The sequence below is a fragment of the Malus sylvestris genome, chromosome 5, assembly GCF_916048215.2.
Source record: "Malus sylvestris chromosome 5, drMalSylv7.2, whole genome shotgun sequence".
In the NCBI taxonomy this organism is placed as follows: Eukaryota; Viridiplantae; Streptophyta; class Magnoliopsida; order Rosales; family Rosaceae; genus Malus; species Malus sylvestris.
Window position 1 is genome coordinate 21,597,024 of NC_062264.1, and position 23,514 is coordinate 21,620,537.

The 23,514-nt window shown below is 37.3% G+C and overlaps 1 long non-coding RNA gene and 1 pseudogene across 2 annotated transcripts; one reads left to right on the forward strand and one right to left on the reverse strand.

The window, feature by feature from the left end:
* Positions 1–1,921: 1,921 nt before the first annotated feature.
* LOC126623603 (uncharacterized) lies at positions 1,922–10,449 on the reverse strand. 2 transcript variants are annotated; one of them, XR_007623812.1, is made up of 3 exons: positions 9,805–10,430; positions 2,578–2,739; positions 1,922–2,300 (listed from the first exon to the last, which is right to left on the reverse strand). It is a non-coding gene; the product is annotated as an uncharacterized LOC126623603 (long non-coding RNA). The 2 variants fall into 2 exon arrangements; XR_007623811.1 differs by lacking the exon at positions 1,922–2,300 and having other exon boundaries at positions 2,403–2,739; positions 9,805–10,449.
* Positions 10,450–13,367: 2,918 nt separating this feature from the next.
* Positions 13,368–21,410, forward strand: LOC126623655 (uncharacterized; annotated as a pseudogene).
* The last annotated feature ends 2,104 nt before the right edge of the window (positions 21,411–23,514 follow it).

Genomic DNA, 23,514 nt, shown 5'->3' on the forward strand with positions numbered 1-23,514 from the left:
CCGAACAGGATTTTCATCAACATCACTCTCCTTTTCTTCCTCTAATTCACAAACAGAATCTAAGATGGAAAGATTGGGGGAATGGATTTCCATCATTTCAGGCCTTACGACAGCAGTCTGGTTAGATCCGAATTCGTGTGGGAGAAGAAGCTTCAGCCTTTTTCCAAGTTTGTCTATTTCACCAAATCTCCCAAGAAACTTCAAATTGAAACAAGTGGGGGCTTTTTTTGGGACACCGTCGAAATGAGCTTCCTTAGCCTGTTGTCGCTGAAATAAAATCTCTGTAGTAAAATTTGGCATGTTGCTCACCCGAAACGACAACTTTGGTTCTGCCGACATGGCTGAGTGCCAAAAGATCTTGTTTGATAGTTCCCTTCCTAACTGAAAATGATATCTCAGCCCATCATAGTTTAGAATAAGTGGGCCTAGACATGACCCAGCATAATTATTTTGTGGAACAAGACCCACGAGCCTTACAAAGTCACTTAGAACAAAATCCTTGTGAACCAGAGGCCCACGCACCATCAAAGCTTTTTCTTTACTTTTTAGACTAACCTCCTTGTTTGATCTATTAAAATAATACCCACTTGTAGAGCTTTGTGCTTCTTCGGTGGACATACCACCACCGCCACCTGCTCTCCCACTTACTTCCATGCCTTTGCCATTTTCCAAAAAGCACCTTTGTCTGAGACTTTCTTTCCTTTTTGAATTCTTGAAATTATCCTTTGCATCTGCATTTTCTTGTTCTTCTATAAAGCTCGCCGAATCTGTCAGACATTCTTTCTTAAGTGGCCTCCCGTGCTTGCTAATAGAGAAAGTAAAGTCATGGGTTGCAGACACCTCATGCCGTGCATCCTCTGTCAAAAGCCTGTTCAGACCATACTTTCTGTCAGCTCCAACAGTGACAGGGCATTCAAACTCACCAATCCGGAAAGAGACACGTGTCCCCGGAAAAGGAACTGATTGTTGCATATCCGCCTTCGCCGGAAGGGTAGCTCCGGTGAGCCTCTGTATTTTCAGGTCCTTCTTCAAAGATCCATTTGGTGATTTAGTTGCTCCACCGTCTTCAGCCGAAAGATTAGGTCTCTTTGCTGGCGAAAGTTGACGAATTTTAACCCTGAAAACTGATTCTCCATCTGCCACATCAACGAACTCTGGAATAAAGCCTGTGTCGTTGGGTTTCAATTTTAATTTTGCTTCGAGCAGAAAATCAAAGTTAGCGGTTCTTCGGTCGATTTCTACCAGACCTCCGCAGGCCTCTCCAATCTTCAGGAAAAAATTATTGGTCCAAAGGTGTGGCGGTAATCCTTCCAGAGCCACCCAACCACCATAACTAACCACCTTTCTGTGATTTGAATTGATACTGTCCCACCATCCAGACATCACCACGTCTGGTAGCTTTTTCATGGCTAGAGTTCCAAGTTGAGCAATTTTGGTTGCTTCCTCTTCGTTCTGACAAACGAACAACGCCTTGTTGCATTGGAAAGGCGAGAGTCTTATTTCCATTCCCAGAAGATTTCGAAGTGAGGCCTCCACCTCTCTCCAAGGTTGATGTACCACCTGTCTCTCACAAACAACTACGCTCCCCCAGCTGTAGGCTTCCTTGGAAATGTCTCTCTTATTCCAGATTTTCTTCATCCATATTTCCTCTTTGGCATTTCGAATGGGTGCCACAATTGTCGCCTTCTTGCCTCCGAGGACAGCATCCCTATACGAAACCTGATGGCCTGCACCCGTCTGGCTGTTCACGAACTCTTTTCCGACTCTTTTCACTTTCCTCTGAGTAGCCCCCACTCTCTTTCCCCCACGGAGGATTTCAGACAATAAGACCTCTAAACTTCTCCATCCGAAAAAGTTAAAACCTTCAGGGACGAGAATATTTCTGACAAAGCCTTCCTTTTCTGATTTGGATAACCCAATTTCAATAACCCCAAAATTTTAAATTGCTCACATTGAATATAAAGAGCTTCGGAAAATGGTAACTTTTGAGGCTTGAAACAAAATCCACGAAACCAGAAAAGAAAATGAAGCAAATTATATACCTTAAAATGTCAAGCAAGCAAATTCTTCCTCCAACGACTCAAAGCAGAAAAATTAGCAATTTGTAAATTTATCTTGTCATGCCATACGGTTTTCAAGGATCGAGTATCATATATATTTGGACATACTGGTTCTTTGCGTGAATAAACTGGAGGTGTAAGCCTGCTTTCTTCTGTGGCATGCTTCTCTAACTGGAATAGCAGACAAACTGATGATGATGGAGCATCTAAATAGAAGATTCCGCGAGGTTCAAAAGAAATCTTCAGCAAAAAAGATGAGAGAGGCAACAGTAAATTGGTTAGTCATAAGTATACCTAAAAAATTAACTCTGAAAAGTAATAAGAAATGAAAAAGCACTAAAATTGACAGGGAAGAAAAGTTAAATTGATCTTTTAGCTTACATCCAGAACATTTGCTTGAGTGTTCTCATTATTTAATTTAATCCTTTTAAAGAAAATATTTACAACGATGAAATGAAGTATCACGTAAAAGGTCATTCTAGAAACTCAGGTAACTTTGATGAATTCAGCTACTAACCATTCCTATATCTTTCAGAAGCGGGATGGGAAGTATTGTGTGTTGTCACAGCCATCTGCACACACCACCATTAATTGAATTCCAAAACATTACAACTTACTAACATGCTTTCCATGTGCAATTGCATTATTATGAATCACGTCAGTCACATCCACATAATACCTGAAGATTATACAAAGGAGTTCTGTAAAACCTGAACATTCCAAATCACCAGTCCCCTCATCTTCGTCATACGGCTCAACTCGTAATTCCGTAATACCTGAACATTATACAAAGAAGTAAAATTCAAGACTCAAAAACCGGAAATGAAAACTGGTAACATTGAGTTTTAATAGCTGAAATTGGACCTTGTTTAAGCAGCTCCACAACAGCGTTAATACTTGGACTGAGGAATATCTACTACATTATGAGTTCCCTCCTGATAAAGCCCAACCAAGAGGTTTTCCGGTGAGCCACGAACGGCTAACTTAGCGCAACACTACCATCCCCACTAACACCAAACCCAAATAATATCAGGAACAAAACCCTAATTAATACCAGTAACAAAACTCCAATGGCAAGGATATTACCTAAAAATAAATGATGATCGAAAGAGAGCAGGCAAATCTGACGTGGACTTCAATGTATACAAATCCATGGTTGAACTCATTTCCTGACACACCGAGTGAAGAAATGAATCATCAAATTAAGATCCACATGATTAGTTGCATTTGTCACTCTTAGATATCTACAAATTAAGATTCACATAATTGGTTGCATTTGACACCAAAATACCAATCATTCCAAAACACCATTGAAGCACTGAAAAATCACAAATTTCACCAAATTCAAAGGCATCCAAAACCCAGCAATAAAATTTGGAAAAAGTCCAATAAAAAGGATGAGATTGCTTGAAATTAGGGATGGGCAATGGTTATGGCAGGCGGGTAATCGCGATTATTTACCTATAACCGTTTATAAACGGTTAACCGTACCCATAACCGTCTACCCATTTAACCATAATCGTTTATCCATTTAACCATAACCATTTACCTGTTTATCATTTTTTTTACCCATTTACCTCTTTTTTCACCAGTCTACATGTTTTTTTTAACAACTTAAAAATTAGAAAAGATAAATTTGTCATAATTTTCATTCTTTGACAATTAAACACCGTTATAGGTACATTTTAGCATGCATTTTCCTATTTTAATCATTTAAGTCCTCATACAATTTCAATAATTGAAATAATAGTTTACGAACGATATTCTTCTGCTATATCCAAGCAAGTCTTTAATTATAAACGTGTTTATCAAAATATGGATATCGTCGGAGAAAGGTCACTGCAGTCGTCTGCATTGCAAGAGCAAAGAGAAGAGCAAACGGCCTTTTCTTAGGATCTTTGCAAACTTGGTTGAAATCTCTATATATTTTAATGAACGACTGAACCAACACTACCATTATTTCGACCAAAAAAAAAATTAACGTTAGCATTACCCCCTCACACCTTGTAGCTAATAAGGGTAAAACTGTAAACAGTTAAGGTTGTTATGGTAGTTTTGTAATTAGTGAGTGATTAGTTGATGAAGGTGTAATTAGTTAGTTATCTAATACTAGTGAGTAACTAATATATAAGGCATCATTGTGTAACCTTATTGAGATAATGAAATGGAAGGATAATTTTCCTAATATGGTATCACTCGCCTAAGTCCTACGACAGCCGATCCTCTCCCTCTGCTTCCCGCTTCTTCCTCTTCGAATCTTCAAACCCTAGAAATCTCCCGCTTCCTCCTCTTCGATTCTTCCAAACCTAGCAATCACCATGGGTGGATCTCCTTCTGGCTCTGCTTCTTGCCCTAATTCTTCTCTCTCCTCGACGACATCGTCGATTATGATCCAAAATATTGGATCTATGGTGCCGATCAAGCTCACATCAACGAACTATCTCACCTGGAGTGCTCTGTTCACTCCCATCCTTCGCCGGTACAATCTCACCGGAATCATTGACGGCACAATGTCTGCTCCGCCGAAATACCTTCTTGACTCCTCAGGTAATCAAATCTCTACTCTCAATCCTCAATATGTTACTTGGTTTGAGAATGATCAGAATATCTTGATTTGGATCAATTCTACCCTATCGGATGCCCTAATTCCGTATACTGTTGGAGTTAATTCGGCTGTGAGCTCTGGTCCAAATTGGAATCGCGACTTGCAACTGCATCGCAATCGCACATTCATGAGCTTCGTTCTCGTCTTCAAAGCATCACGAAGGGTGATTCTACGGCTGCGCTCTACCTTCAACAAATTGAAGAAATCGCAGATGCTCTTGCAAATGCAGCCTCTCCAATCGAAGATTCTGAGTTGATTTCTGTAATTTTACATGGTTTGCCCTCTGAGTATGAGTCTTTCATTGATGCAATCCAATTTCGCCTGGGTTCAACTGCTATTGATGAACTTCATGGGCTGCTTTTGAGTAAGGAGCTTCAACTGACTGCTCGCAAGAAAACCTCACCATCTGCTCATGTTCAAGCTTTTAATGCTTCTGCTGGTCTTCTTCCCACACCTCTTGGTGATTTTGGTGCTCAAGCATTCTTTACTCAGAACGGATCTTCTTCACAATCCTATGGTCCTCCGAATCGTGGCAATTTCTCTCAATCTCGTAATTACACAAATCGTGGTTCACGGCGGAATCATCAAGGTTTTCAGGGCAATCAAAGATTCAATCGCGGTTCTCAGGGCAATCATCGTTACAATCGTGGTCCTCGTTCTCAGTACAACAATTCTCACATAAAGATTTCTTGTCAAATTTGTCGCCAATTGGATCATGAAGCTGTTGAGTGTCCTCAGCGCATGAATCCCAATTTTGGTACCAAGAATTCTCCAGCTGCTTATCATGCCTCTACCCCTCCTACTTGGCTTCTTGATTCTGGTGCGAGCTCGCACATGACTCATTCCTCCACAAATTTGCAGAATCCTGAGCCCTACACTGGACCTGAGCAAGTGTATATTGGTGACGGCAAAGGTTTGCCTATACTTAATTTTGGTTCTTCTACACTTAATACTGGTTCTCATTGTTTTGATCTTAAAAATGTCTTGCATGTTCCTCATCTTAAGCAAGATTTGATTTCCGCAAATCGGTTTATTCTTGATAATTGATGTTCTATTCATTTGTATCCTTTTCACTTCATTGTGAAGGATCTTTCTTCGGAGAAAATGCTTTTTAAAGGTCCTGTGAGAGCTGGTTTCTATCCATTTCATGCATCCTCTATTGTTGGTAATCAAAAGGCATTTGCAGCTTCTGCTAAAGCTTCACAATAGACTTGGCATCACAGATTGGGTCACCCTGCCCTCAAAATACTTAATAAATTAGCATCTCAGTCTTGTATTTCAGTTCCAGTGCTTTAAATAAATATGTGTGCTCCAGTTGTGCTCTAGGCAAGAGTTCCAAGTTGTCTTTTGCTTTTGTTTCTTGTACATCCAGTAGGCCTTTGGAGCTCCTGCACACTGATGTATGGGGTCCTGCACCACTCATTTCTGTTAATGGATATCGATATTATCTCATTTTTGTTGATGACTACACTAAGTAAACTTGGTTTTTACCTCTCAAGTCTAAATCTGATGTCTTTGAAACATTTGTGCAATTCAAAGTGTTGGTGGAAACTTTACTCAGTACCAAGATTGTTATCTTGCGATCTGATTCTGGTGGGGAATTTCTTAGTCTCAAGTTTATCAAGTTTCTTTAAGAACATGGCATTTCCCATCAGTTAAGCTGCCCCCACACACCTGAGCAAAATGGTTGTGCTGAGCGCAAGCACATGCATTTGGTTGAAACTGCTCGAACTCTCCTAGCAGCATCCAAGGTTCCTCATTCTTATTGGGTTGAAGCTTTTGCCACAGCTATCTATCTCATAAATCGGATGCCAACAACCACCAACTTCTCACCTTGGGAACTACTATTTCACAGATCTTCAGATTACATCTCACTGAAAATTTTTGGATGTCGATGTTTCCCATGGTTGAAACCTTATACAACTTCCAAGCTTGATCCCAAAAGCAAGGAATGTGTTTTGTTGGGGTACAGTTTGAACCACAAAGGCTATAAATGCCTTGATCCTTCCACTGGCAGAGTGTATCTTTCAAAGCATGTTATTTTTTATGAAGATACATTTCCTTTTGCTCAAAAGGATCATCCTCAGCCATCACATTCCAGCTCTAGTTCTTCTCATTTACAACCCTCCAATCCTATTCCAACCACATTGACTTTTCCTTCTCTATCTCAACCTTCTCCCTCTCCGTCTCCTCTCTTATCTCCAAATCCATCTTCACCCTCTCCATCCCAATCTCTTCCTGTCCCATCTTCTACTGCCTTACCTAACCCTACTCTTCCCTCTCTCCATCCACTTTCTGCACCCTCAATACCTCTCTATACTCATACCATGCAAACCAGATCCAAATCGGGTATTTTTAAACCCAAAACACTTATGGCAACCAAGTATCCCATCTCTTCTGATCTCTCTCCCGATTATACACCATCTACCTATCTTCAAGCCTCCAAACATCCTCATTGGCGTCGAGCAATGCAAGAAGAGTTCAATGCTCTCATTCAAACTGGCACTTGGTCTCTAGTTCCTGCTAATCCCACTCAGAACTTGGTTGGTGCAAAATGGGTGTTTAGAATCAAGAGAAAACCAGATGGTACCATTGATAGGTACAAAGCTCGGCTTGTTGCCAAAGGCTTCCATCAGCAGCAAAGCATTGATTATATTGAGACATTTAGTCCAGTTGCCAAGCCTGTTACTATTCGGTTACTTCTCACTTTGGCTGCCAAGTTTGATTGGTTTCTCAATCAACTTGATGTCAGTAATGCTTTTTTGCATGGTACCTTGACAGAATCTATGTTCATGATCCAACCACCAGGATTTGAAGACCCTACCAAGCTAAATCATGTTTGTCATCTCTATAAATCTTTGTATGGGCTCAAGCAAGCCCCCAGGGCCTGGTATGACAAGCTCACCACTACATTGAAGTCCCTGGATTTCTCAAGTTCCTCAAATGATCATTCTCTATTTGTCAAGAAGGCTCCTGCGTTGATTTTCATTTTGGTCTATGTTGATGATATTATTGTTACTGGACCGAATGCTCAACTCTGCCAAGATATTATTTCTCAGCTCAGTTCTTTATTTCCTGTCAAAGATCTTGGTCCTCTTCATTACTTCCTTGGTATTGAAGTCCAGCGGTCATAATCTGGTATCCTTCTCTCTCAACACAAGTATATTCTCGATCTTCTCTCCAAAGCACACATGGAAGGTTCCAAACCTTGTGTCACTCCTCTTAGTACAACTAAATTGGATCATGACTCTTCTCTGCTTGATAAACCTGAGGAATATAGATCTTTGGTTGGTGGTTTGCAATACTTAACATGGACACGGCCAGATCTGTCTTATGCAGTTAATTTGGTTTGTCAATTTATGCACTGTCCGAGACAAGCTCACTTTCAGGCAGTCAAACGCATTCTCCGATATCTAAAGGGTACTCTGTCTCTTAGCTTATGGTTTCCAAAATGTCCTAAACCTCTTACTCTCACTACTTTCTCTAATGCCAATTGGGCCGGTTGCAGTCTTGATCGCCGATCTACTGGGGGGTTTTGTGTCTATTTAGGTGACTCACTTATAAGCTGGAGTGCCAAGAAACAGCCTACTGTGGCTCGGTCATCGACCGAAGCTGAATATCGATCCTTGGCTAACACTGCAGCTGAACTGACATGGATATGCAAGCTATTAATTGATGTTGGTCTTGATCTTCCTTCTTCCCCTCAGATTTGGTGTGACAACATTTCTGCCATTTCATTGGCTAGAAATCCAATCTTCCATGCTCGAACCAAGCATGTGGAGATTGTTTATCATTACATTCGGGAAAAAGTGCTTGCTAATCAAGTTCAAGTTTTGTTTGTGTGTACTCAAGATCAGGTTGTTGATATCTGCACCAAGGCTCTGTCCAAGCACAGATTCCATCTTCTCAGGGACAAACTCTCCCTTCGGCTACCTCAGTTAGGTTTGAGGGGGGATAATAAGGGTAAAACTGTAAACAATTAAGGTTGTTATCGTAATTTTGTAATTAGTGAGTGATTAGTTGATGAAGGTGTAATTAGTTAGTTATCTAATACTAGTGAGTAACTAGTATATAAGGCATCATTGTGTAAACTTATTGAGACAATGAAATGAAAGGATAATTTTCCTAATAGTAGCATCTCCAAACGAGACGTCAAAATCAAAACATTAAATTTCATTTAAATGGGTAAATGGATATCTGTTATAACCGTGGGTAATACTCATAACCAATGGATACCCGTTATAACAGTGGGTAATTCACATAACCATCCATTTAAATTTCACGGATAAACAGTTATACCCATAACCGTTTATTCATCTAACGGTTACCCATAACCGTAACCGTAAACTTTAAATGAACGGATAACCGCAGTTACCCAAACCCATGGGTATTTTCCGTACTTGAAACAAAACCCTCAAAATCAGAAAAATGAAATTTTAACAGAAAACTCATTTCTAAGCCCAAACTTACACTTATAACACATAATTTTCAAACCACAAAATTACCCACTATAAAAAAGCGAACCTGTTTGTAATGGTAGAGAAGGGTTGAGTAATGTTTCCTCAGCTCAAACGAAGCGCTTGTTGTTGGGGAGAACATGAAAACACCTCCCACTTCCCTCCATTTCTTCTCAGCAACAACCTATATATATAATTAACTACATATGAAACCAAAGGTTACAAAGACACAGAGAAGGAGAGAACTACGTACCCAAAACAACAGTTTGTTCATAACTTGAAACCAAAGCAGATCCCACACACACTTTAAAGAAAAATCTTAATCCCAAAGCTAAAATTACTCAACCATAAAGCTTTCACATTCCCCACCAACCCAGGAAACATAAATTATTATTTTTTTTTTTTTAAAGTATAAAGAAAAAAAAAAGAGGCAAAATTCAAAACCCATTTCATTCAATTTTGTCCCACATTTTGATTTCGATGAGATTCGAATCAAAACCCAAATGGGTTTGCCGGGTCTGAATCAAAATCCTTGATTGAAGACAAAAACAAAAAACAAAAAAAAGGGGAGATTTTTATGGAGAGAGGCCAATATGCTGCGCCGGGCAGCTTAGAGATTTGTATCATGTATTTCATGAATAGAAGTCAACAAAACTGCAATTGAAGGGAGCATGACTGAGACCTGAATTGGTTCCTCCGCTTAGGCCAAATTTTTTTCAAGATTAACGGACAAAACCACAAATTCTAGCACGCCAAATAACAAACAGAGACAGAATCAGGAAGCAGAAGAGGCAGGAATCTTACAACAATTAATTGAAAAAATTTCTTCCTGACCAAACAGAAAATAGAGAAACAAATGAACCAACGCACCTAAAACATTGCATTCGTTTCTAGAAAGCAACGGGAAGCACAGTCAAACCACCTTCACAAACGATCGGATCGGAATCGAAACGAAAGAGATAGAGAGATAAAAAAAAAAAAGGCAAACACAGACGGAGAGTGAGGAGAAAAGAAGAGGAAAGGAAAATAACCCTATCGACCCCATCAATACCCACATCCCAAATTTCACAATTTTTATCAAAATTTGATGGAATTCGAAAACCCATCAAAATCAGGGAAGAAGATGAGTTTTACGCGAGGACTCGAGCTGAGTTTTGAAAGAGAAGTCGAGGACGCGACCTGAGTTTTGAAAGAGAAGTCGAGCTGGGTTCGTCATTTCTGCGAAAGAGAGCTTTTGGTCACTGCGAAAGAAAGATTTGACGGAAGTGAGTCGGTTAGAGCAGAGCGAGAAAGCAGCTAGTCGAAACATCGAGAAGGAAGAACCACGCGTCACCATTTTGTTCTCACAGCATACAAACCGGTGGAGTTGAAATAACAAAAAAAAAAAACAAGAGGGGCAAAAACGGAATCACACTGCTCAATGAACATTTTCTCCATTAGTGTATAAATAAATATAATATAATTTCTCCAAGTGAAATTTCTCCTTACTTTTATATATGAGATTGCAAATTAAAGAAAATAGTTAGCTAAATGACATAGCAAGAGGCATGTGAAGCATTTATTATCCGCCCCAAATTTTGTGTTGGATTACCCTACATCAAGATCACTCATATAAAAATAAAAATATCAAGTTGAGGACATCACCCATGCATCCATCCCAAATACGAGAAATGAAAAACTTGGCACTTGAAGGGAACCTCACAATTTCAAAATTTACGTGATGAAAGAAACAAATACATAATTTATATGATCAATGACAAAATAATTTTAATCTCATTAAAGATGCTTTAAATTTCATATCTTTTATCAATTATGTTTTCAGGCACCCTAAATAGTATTTACAATTAGAAGAACTTTGAAAACTTTAGCATTTATCTGATATGAGGTCTCAAATGTAAAATTGACAACCCAAAATAACACTTCACCCCACTGTCGGGGATGCTTTGGCTTGCTTTGCTCTAATTTTGAAAAAAAAAAATCAAAATATTAGTCATTACAAAGCCGTCTTAGCTTAGGCGGTAGAGCGCACGACTTTTAACCGTGTGGTCATAGATGGCGACCTCATCTAAGGTTCAGCTCAAAAAATATATATATATATATTTGCATGTAGTTCAATATCATAGGCATACCAGATTGGAAACTCCCTCCTTTCCCTCATTAATAGTATATTTTTATTTATTTATTTATTTTTAAATATCATTTCATTATAGAAGTCAATAATATAGATTTTGTCCAAAAATAAAAGTAAAATTATAGGAGTCGATATGGATTTGGGTTGTGGGCCATATCCGTACAACCTATTGCCAGGTCGAATTTGTTTTTTCTTTTTGGAAACTGGAAATATATATTACCAGGGCAAAGATGCTAGATAGCCACAAAGAAAGCGTACCCCGAGGCCAACAAACACAAACCAATACAAACAAAGAAGCGAAGGGGATAGGAGAAAGACACTAGAACCTAGTTCAAGTGTCACCCCCTCAACTGCCATCAAAGATCAAGGGGCACAAGGTAAACCATCTTTATTGAGTACATGAACCAATGAAGATGGAGGTTTGCAGACCCAAGTGCAATTGCACATCTCCGTGTTACGTCACGACGCCAAGAAATCTGCCACCATATTGGCTTATCTTGGAACCTAAAACCAGCGACAGTCCTGGGAAGACTTCATGTGCCGTTTAACAAGCGTTAAGGTATGAAAGGCCTCCCAACTGCCAACATCCAACAAATTTGATAAAGATGAAATCGTATCCCTTGAGTCAAATTCAAGGATTACCTGACGATGTCCCAAAGCAGCAACAAGTTCACACATGTGCAGCATAGCCAAAGCTTCAGCTGTAGCGGCATTAGGAGCCTGGACCGCATACCATGTCGCATCGACAAACAAACCTCTCAGTCCCCTAATTACAATTCCCACAAAACCATTCCACGACGATGAAGACCAGCTAGCATCTACATTCACCTTGAGGAAAGGAAATGTAAGGGGTGACCAAAGAACCACCGAAGCCTCCACCAATGAGAGAGCCAGGAGGAAAACAAAAGGAACACCAGTAACTTCTAGGAACATAGAAACCGAAGTAAAGATGGCAAAAAGAACCTGTGTAGGGTTAATTGGAGAGTGATTAAACAGAAACTAGCACCTAGCTTTCCAAATATGCCAACAAGTAAAGGCAACATGAGAAAGCAAAAAGCATTGCTCCTCTTTCGACCCAAACCTCCTAGTCGCAATGGATTGGAACCAATCAAGCCAAGAAGAAATCTGAGATCGATCAATTGAGAACTCCACCAAACCAAATAGGCTTCACCTAAGACCATAATAAGAGGAGATGCTCAATAGATTCATCTTGACAATTACATATTGGACACCTCGGTGATGAGGTAGATTTCCGTACAAATAAACTACAATGTATATGGACAGATTTGTTTATGTTTTTTTTTCTTTCACATTATTGTTTATGCGTGTTTTCCTCCATTTATCATTAAGTTGTCTTAAAAATGAATAAAAAAAGGCACGATGATAGCTATTTTGTTTGAAAAATAATAGGAAGATCATTTTTTATACCATATTTTGTAAAACAAATAATGTGATGGTTGATGGTTTGATTATTTTTTAATAATTTAAAGAAGACTTCTAACCACCACATCATATGATATACAAATATAATCTCTATAGTATCACTCAATTTTGTTTTTAATTTTTCGTTTTACTTTTTTTGCGTGAGAAATGAAAAAAGTATATGAGGAAAATAAATAGTGAAGAAGGAGACGAGAGAGAGAGGAGAAGAAATACATATGAATGAACGAAAACAAAATCTTGAAAGTGAAGCAATTTAAAATAGTTTTTACTTTTAGAGTTTTTATTTATACATTTCTTCAATGTCTTGTTCAACCCTCTGTCATTCACTATTCTACATTCATTCCCTTGATGTATTTCTCTTATATCCCTAATACAACAAATAAATCAAAATTTAAAACGAAACTAAAAAGTAAAATGCATCTCAGACTCTAGAACCAAAAAAAAAATAATGAAAATGGCAAAAAAGTACGTCTGCTGAGTGTTGAGTAAAGGAGGCAAGTGAAAACAAAATTATAAAATTATTACTTTAGTCTAAAGAAAGCATTGCAATTGGCACTGTTCTTTACTGTTCATTGTTTTTGGACCCCAATTTCACTCTATTTACGGACTTGCCATTCATCTTAGCATTTCGCCTGGGCTTTTTTTTTCAGGTTTAGTTGGATAGGCTTTTGGGGGTTTGGGCTGTGACTTGGTTGGTGCCTTTCGTTTGTGGTTGGATTTTTCGGATGGATGGCCGACACGGGCAGGCCTAGCCTACAACAAAGCCAGTGAGAAGGGAGGGGGAGGTGTCGTGTGATGCGAGAGAGAAGGCAAGGCAGGTGACCTTCTCAAAGAGGAGAAGCGGGGATTTGAAGAAAGCTGGAGAGATGTCGATTCTGTGTGAATCTGAAGCTGTTGTTATCATCTTTTCTCAAACTGGCAAGCTCCTTGATTTCTCAAGCTCCAGGTACCAACCCTGTACAACATCCCACCGCCTTATAAATTCTTTCGAATTTTCCAATTTGTTTTTGCAAGTTTTCAATCCAGTGTTGGACTTTGAGAAATAAGTTTTGGAATTGCTTTTTAGGTATGGATTTTATGGGAGGCGTCTAGAAAGTTCCAACTTTTATCTTCATGTTTAAGAGTCAGAAAGCACGGGATTTTAAGGATCGACTTGAAACAGTTGCCTCGCAGGCTCAAAAGGTCACATATACTATATGCTGATACGTTTCCTGCAATCTTTGGTCTATGAGACTATGAGTATGGTGTCATTTTGCAATTGGCTTCTTTGTCTTGGATTGCAGATGAACAACATTGTTACTGAACAATGGATTCAAATTCAGCGACTTGAGCAGGCTTTTCATAGTACTTAAGTAAGCATTTGTACTTGAGACTGGCTTCTCATTCTGTGTGCAAGTTTTATCGAAATGAGCTTTATTAATTGGTTTAACTCGGTTAGGACTATGAGGTTTCAAAGGCAAGTGAGCTCTAAAAGATGCACATTCTTGAAGGTAATAGTTTAGAAAAGTCTGTATGTGTGAGTCGGTGAGGCTTCATTTAACCAATTAGAAACCACTTTCCTGTATAATTAGAGTTATAGAATGCAGTGAAATATATATATATATTTTTTTCAGTGTAATTAGTCTTTTTTAACTTTTATTCTGTTTGTGCAACATCCTTAGGCCGTTGTGAAGTGTATAATTAGAGTCAATAGAATGCAATGAAATATAATGTTTTTTTCACTCTCTTTAGATTTTTTTCTTTTACTTTATTCTCTTTGTGCAAGATCCTAGGCCGTTGTGAAGTCGTCGTTCTCAACCAATTTTCTATGGATATATCTAAGATTAAGTTCGATGTATATAAGCATTGAAGTGGTGACCTTTTATTCACAGATTGTGTGCACTCTGACCTGATTTATCTAAAGAATTATCCGATTGGGGTATGGTTTTTAGCACACCCACACCCCACCCAAAAATAAAATAAAATGGTGAGGTGGTGTTGCTGTCATTTTTACCATTGTCAATCATTATAATTTTAGCTAATAAGACAATATTATGTTCATTCTTCTATATTCGAGTTCAAATCGTTCTATTTTCAGTTTTGTAAGAGATTATCTTTTACCAATTGTCAAGGTGCTTCCAACCATAAATTGATATATTACTTACCTTTATTTTTTCTCTTAATTTATCAGGAATTTATTTGCATATGTGTAGTGTAGACAATTTTAACCCATGAGTATTTAACTTTAATTGGAATTGATCTTTGTATGAAATTATCTTGCTCACTGTTTGGATTCCGAGAAAATTTAGGGGATGTCCAGTAATATTCACATCCTGAAAACTCAGTGAATGACGAATTTGGAATTGAGAATTGGGGTGGGGAGAGTAAAAAAAAAAGAATGTGGTGGGTGTCTGTTTCGGGGTAGACAGACAGGCGGTGGAGGAGCTAGGGTTAGAAAAAGGGAAGAAAGAGATAGAAAGAGAGTTGGAGAATTTAGGGTAATACGATGAGGAGTGAGAAAGAAGAGAGAGAAAGGAGGGTGGTGGAGAGAGAGGTAAAGGAGAAGAGAGGAGAGAAGGGAACTGGCTTGGCTGCCTAATAATTAATCTTCGTGTTTACCATTTTGCTAATTCCATGACCCAAAAGCCCAAGTTTTTTCCCCCCCCCCCCCCCGAAATTCCCCGCTGCCTGTGCCCTTTTTATTAAATTATCTCTTAGATTACTGGCATAAAAGAGTTATAATATTAGTTAGTTGTCAGTTGCAGTTTGGCCCATTTTTCTTCAGCGTGTTTGCCCTTTTTATTCAAATATAATTATCTGATTACATGTACTCCTGACATGTTTTAGTAATATCCTACAGGATGATGCCCATATCTTTTGCAGGGAGTCCCAAGTGAGTTGAGCTTAATTAAATTGTACCTACTGTTTACAACTTTACATTTTTTTTTGTTTCGTTCTTAAGACTTTTGGTTTTTTGTGCTTCTGTTGTCAGGTGAAAGATGAAGTAAAGGGTGTCTTACATTTCATCCAGTATACTTATAATATTTTTGGCTTCTCTTTCGACCTGAAGCTATCAACAGTAAGATTCTTATTACCTGTGCTTAAAGCTTCAGACCTCTTGCCGTCATCTTAACTTGCAAAAGTCATATGATGGTTTTATAATATATTAGATGATACATAATACTGTTATGATTATTTGGTATATTCTAATATAGCAGTAAGTATACCGTGCTGAATTTCTAATAAAACAAAGCTAATCTTAATCTTATTTGGTGTATAGATAGCAGGGATAACTAAGTATTGTCATTGGGGAGACTAATGGTGCACTATCTTTCGATGGGTTTGTTTTTTTTATACTAATTGTCTGCTTATCGTCGTGGACATAGGCGTTTAATCTTAGGACTTTCCGCATATCGTAGCCGACATTATTTTTCCATTCTAACATTAACTAACGTTACCACGATGTATCTATTATGAAAAGATCAAATCAACATGCTAAGTGGATCAGCCATTTCCATTGAATAATATTTAAATACTTGCAACTTTGTTTTATATTGGGTTCGGTTTCAGCAGACGGTGGTTTTTCTTATTTTGAGGCTTTTGTTTCCAGGCTGCCCTGTGTACTCAAGGTGAGCAATTTCAATTTATAGGGTTATTGAATTGAGATTTTTAGTTTTTCATTATATTGGAGTTGAGTTTGGTATTTTGTTTAGGTTTTATTATATTAATTATCATAAGCTTCTTTGAGATTACAAGATTTTCTTGGACACATTACTGCAATACAGGAGTTAGAACAAAAAGTGGCTGATTAGAAGGCTTGAAAACAAGTGTGAAATTACATTCAAAATATTAGCATGTTAACAAATCATCTTCAAAAGTTGTAAATACAATATTTCTTACTAATTTTTTTTGTTTATATATTCTATGTGTTTATACAGAATTAAAAAATGGTTATAATTGGAATATTACGCTTAATCTTCTTTTGGTATGTGTTTGATTTTCTTTTATTGGCTGTGTTTTGTGGCTCATCAGAAACAGTTAGCAAGTGAAACCTATAACCAAAGGCTTATTTATTTTTTCCAAATGGTTTTAATCTATTGTAGGTAAACGGGAGCTACTATGCTGTTTATGCAGTAAGGTTCACCATCAGCTGTAGATACGAGCAGCATGGCAAAGTTAAAGTATGCGTAAATGGCAAGAGTTTTTGCCTCAACTGGAAATTGTAGCGTGTGTAACTATACTGGGACATGTAATGAGCAGAAATGTTTAAGTAGCTGTGGGGAGGTAATAAACATGTTTACTTTTGGCCTATGCTTACTCTAGGGTAATTGACAAACTGGTTAATTACACACGAAGCTAAAAACTTTTGGCCAACAAACTGATTCTCATGCCCTGCCACATGCTCAAACACATCAGAGTAATTGAGAGCTAATTGTACAATTTTTATGATTTAGGGCTTGCATTCATTAAAATGGAAACACATTCTAAATTAGGATTCATAACATTGTCTTACAAAAATTCCAAATGGAAAGCAGTCCATACCTTCATTAGAAGGGAAACTGAAAGTATATAAATTATGAAGTGCATAAACCTCAGTTTTAAATATGACAACATGATAATGCATTTCAGTGCATATAAATGTAGTTCCACAAATTAGGTTCCATCTGAATGCAATTGGTTTCTCAGCTAGATTGCCATGGATGAAGTATGATGTTTTATTAACCGCATCTAATGATCTTACTTATGGATTGCAGGAAGAAGTTATCAAGTTAAAAGAACAATTTAGCCATTTGAAAAGTTTGGTAAGCTCTTGCCTTGGTTTATGTTCAAGCTTGAGCTTCTTAGTTGGCCGTCAATCGCTATATTTTCATTCATTTATTTGGGATGTGGTGGCACTGTTGATGCCATTGCTATGAATCCCAGGATTTTACATCTCAGATTTCACTTTTGACAGTTTCAAATTGGTGCTTTACTTAACTTTTTTTTCCCCTTAATTTCGTAAAGTTTAGGCCTTTTCTTAAAATTTAAATAAAAGAAATATCTTTCTGGTATTGGTTAGTTTTGATCTTGATATTATTTGGGTTTTGTGTTAGTGGGGATGACGGTCTCGCGCAATGTTAGCCGTTCGTGGCTCACCGGAAAACCCCCTGATTGGGCTTTATTAGGAGGGAACTCATAATGTAGTAGATATTTCTCAATGCAAAGGTCCCAATCCTAATGACTTTATATTTGATATTTAATCCTTGAATTAGTGTTAAATTCTATATTCTTTTTGTTTAATTTGTGCGTGTGTGTGTTTTTTTTTTTTTTTTTTTTTTTTCTGTTTTCCAAGTATAAATGCTGCCGTGGAGCTGCTTAAACAAGGTCTCTTTTCGGTTATTAAAACTCAATGTTACCTGCTTTCACTTCCAGTTTTTGAGTCTTATATTTGTTTGTTTGCTGCAATTATTCAACTTATGCTGCTATAATATTTGTTTCCTTCTGTTTTGTCCTCTGCATTAACTACCATTTGGATCATGTGAATGACAACTTTCATGTATATTTCGAATAATGAGCAGTTTATTGCTGTTAATCTTTTGATCACTGTATATGTTGCTAATTTACCTTCTCAAACAACGTACATGTAAACATTGATATATAAAACTTATTTATATGTTAGTAGTATGGTTTCTTTACTTTTTGAGTTTGGTTGAACAACAGCATTTTCTACTTTCTAGAGTTCATCCTCTTTATTTTAGCCCAGGCCGACTCACTCCACTCTGTTCGAAGCTCTTCAACTTTTTCGCACAAATTGCTCAAAAATTCCTGCTCTCAAACATCTTAGATCCCTCACTCACCCTTCTGGCATCGATGCCAAAAAGGTATATTTCTCTCATTGCTTTCAAAATTCTGTATATATATATAGCTGACATGTATTAAGACATTCACATATGGTAGAACTAAAGGGACGGTAGAATGCTCGAATAATGGAATAGAGTTGAGATTATGATGAGAAAGGACAGTAAATAGCTATCACTATGTGAGTGTCTTATTTTCTTTCACTATGTAATAGCTATCACTAACTTTTGTTTTTACTGTCATATTGTATTTCCCATGTTGAGAGATAGAACTAAAAGGACAGTAAAATGCTCGAATAATGGAACAGAGTTGAGATTATGCCTGAGGTGTGTGGTAATCTTTCTACTTTAGCAAAGCCAAATTGCAATTTGTTTTGGAACAAAGAAAGATCCTCTGTTAATCTAGGGATATGGCACCCCTTTGGTTTTTGGAAAGGATTTGGTGCATTATTGAATAAGAGTTTTTTTCTTTAGAATTATTGAATCAGTGCTTATGTATGATGTTTGCAGATGTTACAGTAACAACTGCAAATACAAGTTCAGAGGAAGATCATATTCCTTTTGTGGTGCAACTGGAGTTTGTTATCGTATGCGGTGCTTTTCGTTGTATGGCCATATGAAGCTGCAGATGCAAATATTTCTTAAGGTGGTCTTCTTCACTATGAATAGATTCATACATGCATACTTATTCACGCTTGCATACAGACTTTGGGGTTGCTAAGATTTTCCTTTCGGTTTCATAGGTACATGACGATCCTTCTAACGCTCCAGTTTGATGGTCCAACTCAATGGGTGAGTAATGCCGTTTATTTTCGTGCGTGTATTTTCTGGAAGTTCATTCCTGTTTTGGGATGTTTGAATATATAGGCATTGTTTAAATTACAATATTTTATTAAGTTAAACTATTTAAATTACTTCTTATTTATAATTTTAGCCCTTGCGCCACTTGGGGGGACTGCTGGTAGAGATCATAGCAATTGATGTAAGTCCCTTACTTCTGTAATACGGTACTTGGAGTGACTGCTGGTAGAGCTCATAGCAATTGCTGTAAGTCCCTTACTTCCGTTATACGGACACTTACATTTATGATCATTTTTGTGTTAAGACGATACAATTATAACTTATAACCGTCTTCCATAGATCAACGCATATGTATATCGAATTTACCTGCATTACTTGAACAATTTGCTTTTCGATTCGCGAAGGGAATTAATAAAAAAACAATATCTGTGTAAAAGTTTAGTTTCCAACTTTCTAGCAGTGAAAATGTTGCCCTTTCTGCAGACTACACCCTTTCACACACTCACTTTGATATGGTTAAACATATATATTCAAGATTTTGATCTCTGTGTGATTTGGCAATACTTTTCATTTAATATTCCTCTCTCTCTCTCTCTCTCTCATGAAGGCACTCACTGCATTAAAAAAAGGTTCCCGGTTAATCAAGTATAGCCTGAAAGGGAAGCCAAAACTTCGTCCATTCAGAATTTCTACTGTGAGTAATTTCCTTAAGAGAAGAATAAGTTTGAATCACTTTTTTGGAAATTGTGTTTATTATAGTTCTTTGAATGAAAATACTAATTTGTACAAATTACAAGGTATGTTACCACTCTCCTTAATCTACATATATGCAATGTGCAAAATTACATCTATTCTCAAGAATGAACCTGTTTTTGTTCCATCCTTCTGTTAAGGATTATAATTTCTATAGAATTTATAAGTTTTCTCTCTTTCGCGTTACTTTTATGTTTCGAATTAGTTGGATTTAGCATTCTTCACAAGATTTGACAATTGTTTACTTTCTAAGTTTTGTTCCATGCATAGTTGATTTTCTTTAATAATTGTTGAATCGCTTCTATATTTGCTTGGTACTTAGGATCTAAACCATTTTTTGCATCTTAGGTAAAATCGTTTTAGTTCTGAATTTCTCTTCTTTGATTGATTTTGGTGTGTTTGCAGCACTCAATGTCAGATTTTGAGATCAACGAATCAGCTCACTGCTGCGGTCGAAGTTGGGGAAGGTGATGTGATGTTAGAAATTAGGATGCGAACAGGTTCTTTGACCAATGTTCTTATTAATGCTGGTGCATTTGTGCTCGCAATCAAAAAGGTTGTTTAAATGTCTGTGTTTCTGTGTTTCTTCTTTGAATGCAATTACAACTCTGAGTTTGTATTTGTTGTAAATTTGTGGAATTAAGTTGGTATTGCACTGATTATGTGTAGTGTTATATGGGCTTTAGGATCCACACATGGCTACTCATGTGAGTGAGAGATTTGCGGAGACTGACCGGTTCAAGGTAAAGCCATATTTTTATCATATCTCTATATGTCCTATGCTACTAAGAAATGAGCTCTTCTCTGGCATTCTGGACAATTGGAAATTAAGTTTTATGCTTTTATGTTTTTATTGCTGATGCCATTGTGATCACTTTAGTAAGTTTTGTCACTTAAATCTATAGGTTTTGAAAGAGGACTTTGTCAAATGTCGCATTCACTCACATGTGGTGTCGTTGTTGGCATGTGCAGAGCCATCGGTCTCACCGCCACGATCTTCCACGATTCCATTTTTCCTTTCTTTTAATTTATTTTTAAATTTTAAAAGTTTTTGTTGATGGTTTGTTTGTGGAAATGGATGAAATCAGGTGTTGGATTAAACTGTACCTTCCTCAACAAAAAAAAAAAAAAAAAAGGATTGATCCATGGAGACTGCAATTTGTGGGAGAATCCCTCTCCCCCAACCATGTCTTCAACCCCAAACCAGATTCTCTCCATTTTTCTCAATGCTTTCCCTCTTTTCAGATTTTGGGTTTCCCTCAAAATCTTTGATTTCTTCATCAATTGTAAGATTAGGAGTAGATTTTCTTAGCTTCTTTAATTCAAAGCTTGGATTTTTTTTTTTTTTATCAAACTTTGTGAAATTTAATGTATAATTGGCCTAGAAAATTGATTCTTTCTAATGGCTTTCCTTTTTTTTTTTTTTTTTGGTAAATGGAAGTGTTCTGTACTTATTTTGCAGAACATGAACTGCCAAGGGTCAACACTTGAGAAGGTGATTTGGGTGGAGATCGTAAAGATGGACATTTGTAAGCCTTATCAATCTTCAATTTTTATTTTTCTCGCTTTTATTAAACATGAACTTATTTTTCACTGTGATCTGTTTTGTTAAAGGTAATGATAAAGATTAATCAATTTTGTTTGTTTGGGGGGTTTATGATCAGAACCTTGATGAGACCTTTAGTGTGAAAGGCTTTTGGTTTCATAAGTCACAACAAAATTGAATACCAAATCAATAAAAATCTGGCCATAAATGCACCACTTCTTTACTCCATATTTATGCACATATCTCCCAATATATATGCACTGATGAGACCATAAGGAGGTTTCCCAATTATTAAACAAACCGAGATAACTTAACAAGTTAAGTCCGATATCAGGCTTAATTGTAGGTTGCCTTTAATTATTATATCTTTTTAAGAAACATTAGCTTATATGTGCACTAAGTAAACTAAGGTCATCTACTATAAGTGTCCCTATGTCTTTGATCTGTTTACAGTGTGTGTTATTTGTGTCTGATTGGTTTTTCCCCTATATTTCCCTATGTTTTCTATCTCTTTATATGTGCACTAATTAATTTGATCAGTGTGTGTATTATTTGTCTAATTGGTGTTGGGTATTTTCCAATTTGGGGTCTTTATTTACTTAGTGTGCAATCCAATGTCTTATCTGGTTAGAGAGAACATAATGTTTGACAATAGGATGTCTGATATCTGATCCATTCTGGTTCTGTAGATATGCTGAATAAGTAAACGATTAATTGTAGATGTAATACCCCTTAGCAGGATGTCTGATGTCTGATGTCTGATGTAGGATGTCTGATATCGAGTATCTAGAGATTATGTTATCTAGAGATTGTCTTTTGTCAGTAGATGATTAATTGTAGATGTAATACCCCTTAGTAGAAGGAAATTAAGGTGCATTAACAAGAAAAATCAAAATAATGTGTACACAAGTGGATTAGTTTTTTGGCTGTCAGTTGGTGTCCAACCTGATGCAAGTCTGAAAGTGGATTGCGTATGTTTATATCTTCCTTTCTCCTAAATACTGAGTTTTATGAGATCACACCATCTTATGTTTATTGTATAATCTTATGCAGTCAGAAGAATTATCATCTTTTTCCTTTCAGATTTCAACATATTTGGAAATACTTCAAATTTTTTGTAGTGCAGTTTGTAGTTAACATGATTACGCAAGTTCTGTTTCTTTAGTAAATTTTTATGCAGGAAAGAAAGTCATTTCTCAGTTTGTAGTTAACATGATTACATAAGTTCTGCTTATCTTATCGACCTCATTCACTCATGTGTTCCTCTGTTCATTCATGATTGTGTTAAATTTATTCAGGTTAAATGTGTCTTATTCATGCAGTTACGCATGAAACAGTTGTTCCCGCAGCAACGCGCAGGCTTATTTTCTAGTATATACTAAAACTGGGTTAGGACGGCACTATTCATTATTAGTGCCAGGATTGAAATGCCGTACTGTTTACCGTCAAAAGTCGGTTTTGCCCATTTGATCCACGCATTTACCCTTCGTTTTCACTTTTCTGCTTCGCGCACTCTCTCACAAATCTCTTATTCTGTCGCACTCGATCTCGCACTCCCTCGCTCCCCAACCTTGCATTCTTTCTCTCACAACGTACCCACAAAGGAAAACCTGGTTTTTGGTTGTTCTAGGAATTTTGTTTGGGTCCTCCATATTTAGAGGAGGAGCTGCTCCTTGGAAACCCAAATTTCTCAACGTTTTGTCAAAGCCCTCAAATTTGGTTTCGACCATTTTATCTTGATCTCACAATCGTCAGCACAAGACCTTCCGCTTTCCTCTCTTGCATACCTCGGCTTTCATCGTTTTTCGCCCCGAGCACTCCTCCCGCAAGCATTTATGCTGCGTCTTCTGCGATTAACACTTTGAAACAAGAAATTAAATCGATCTCCAAAAATCCAACCCC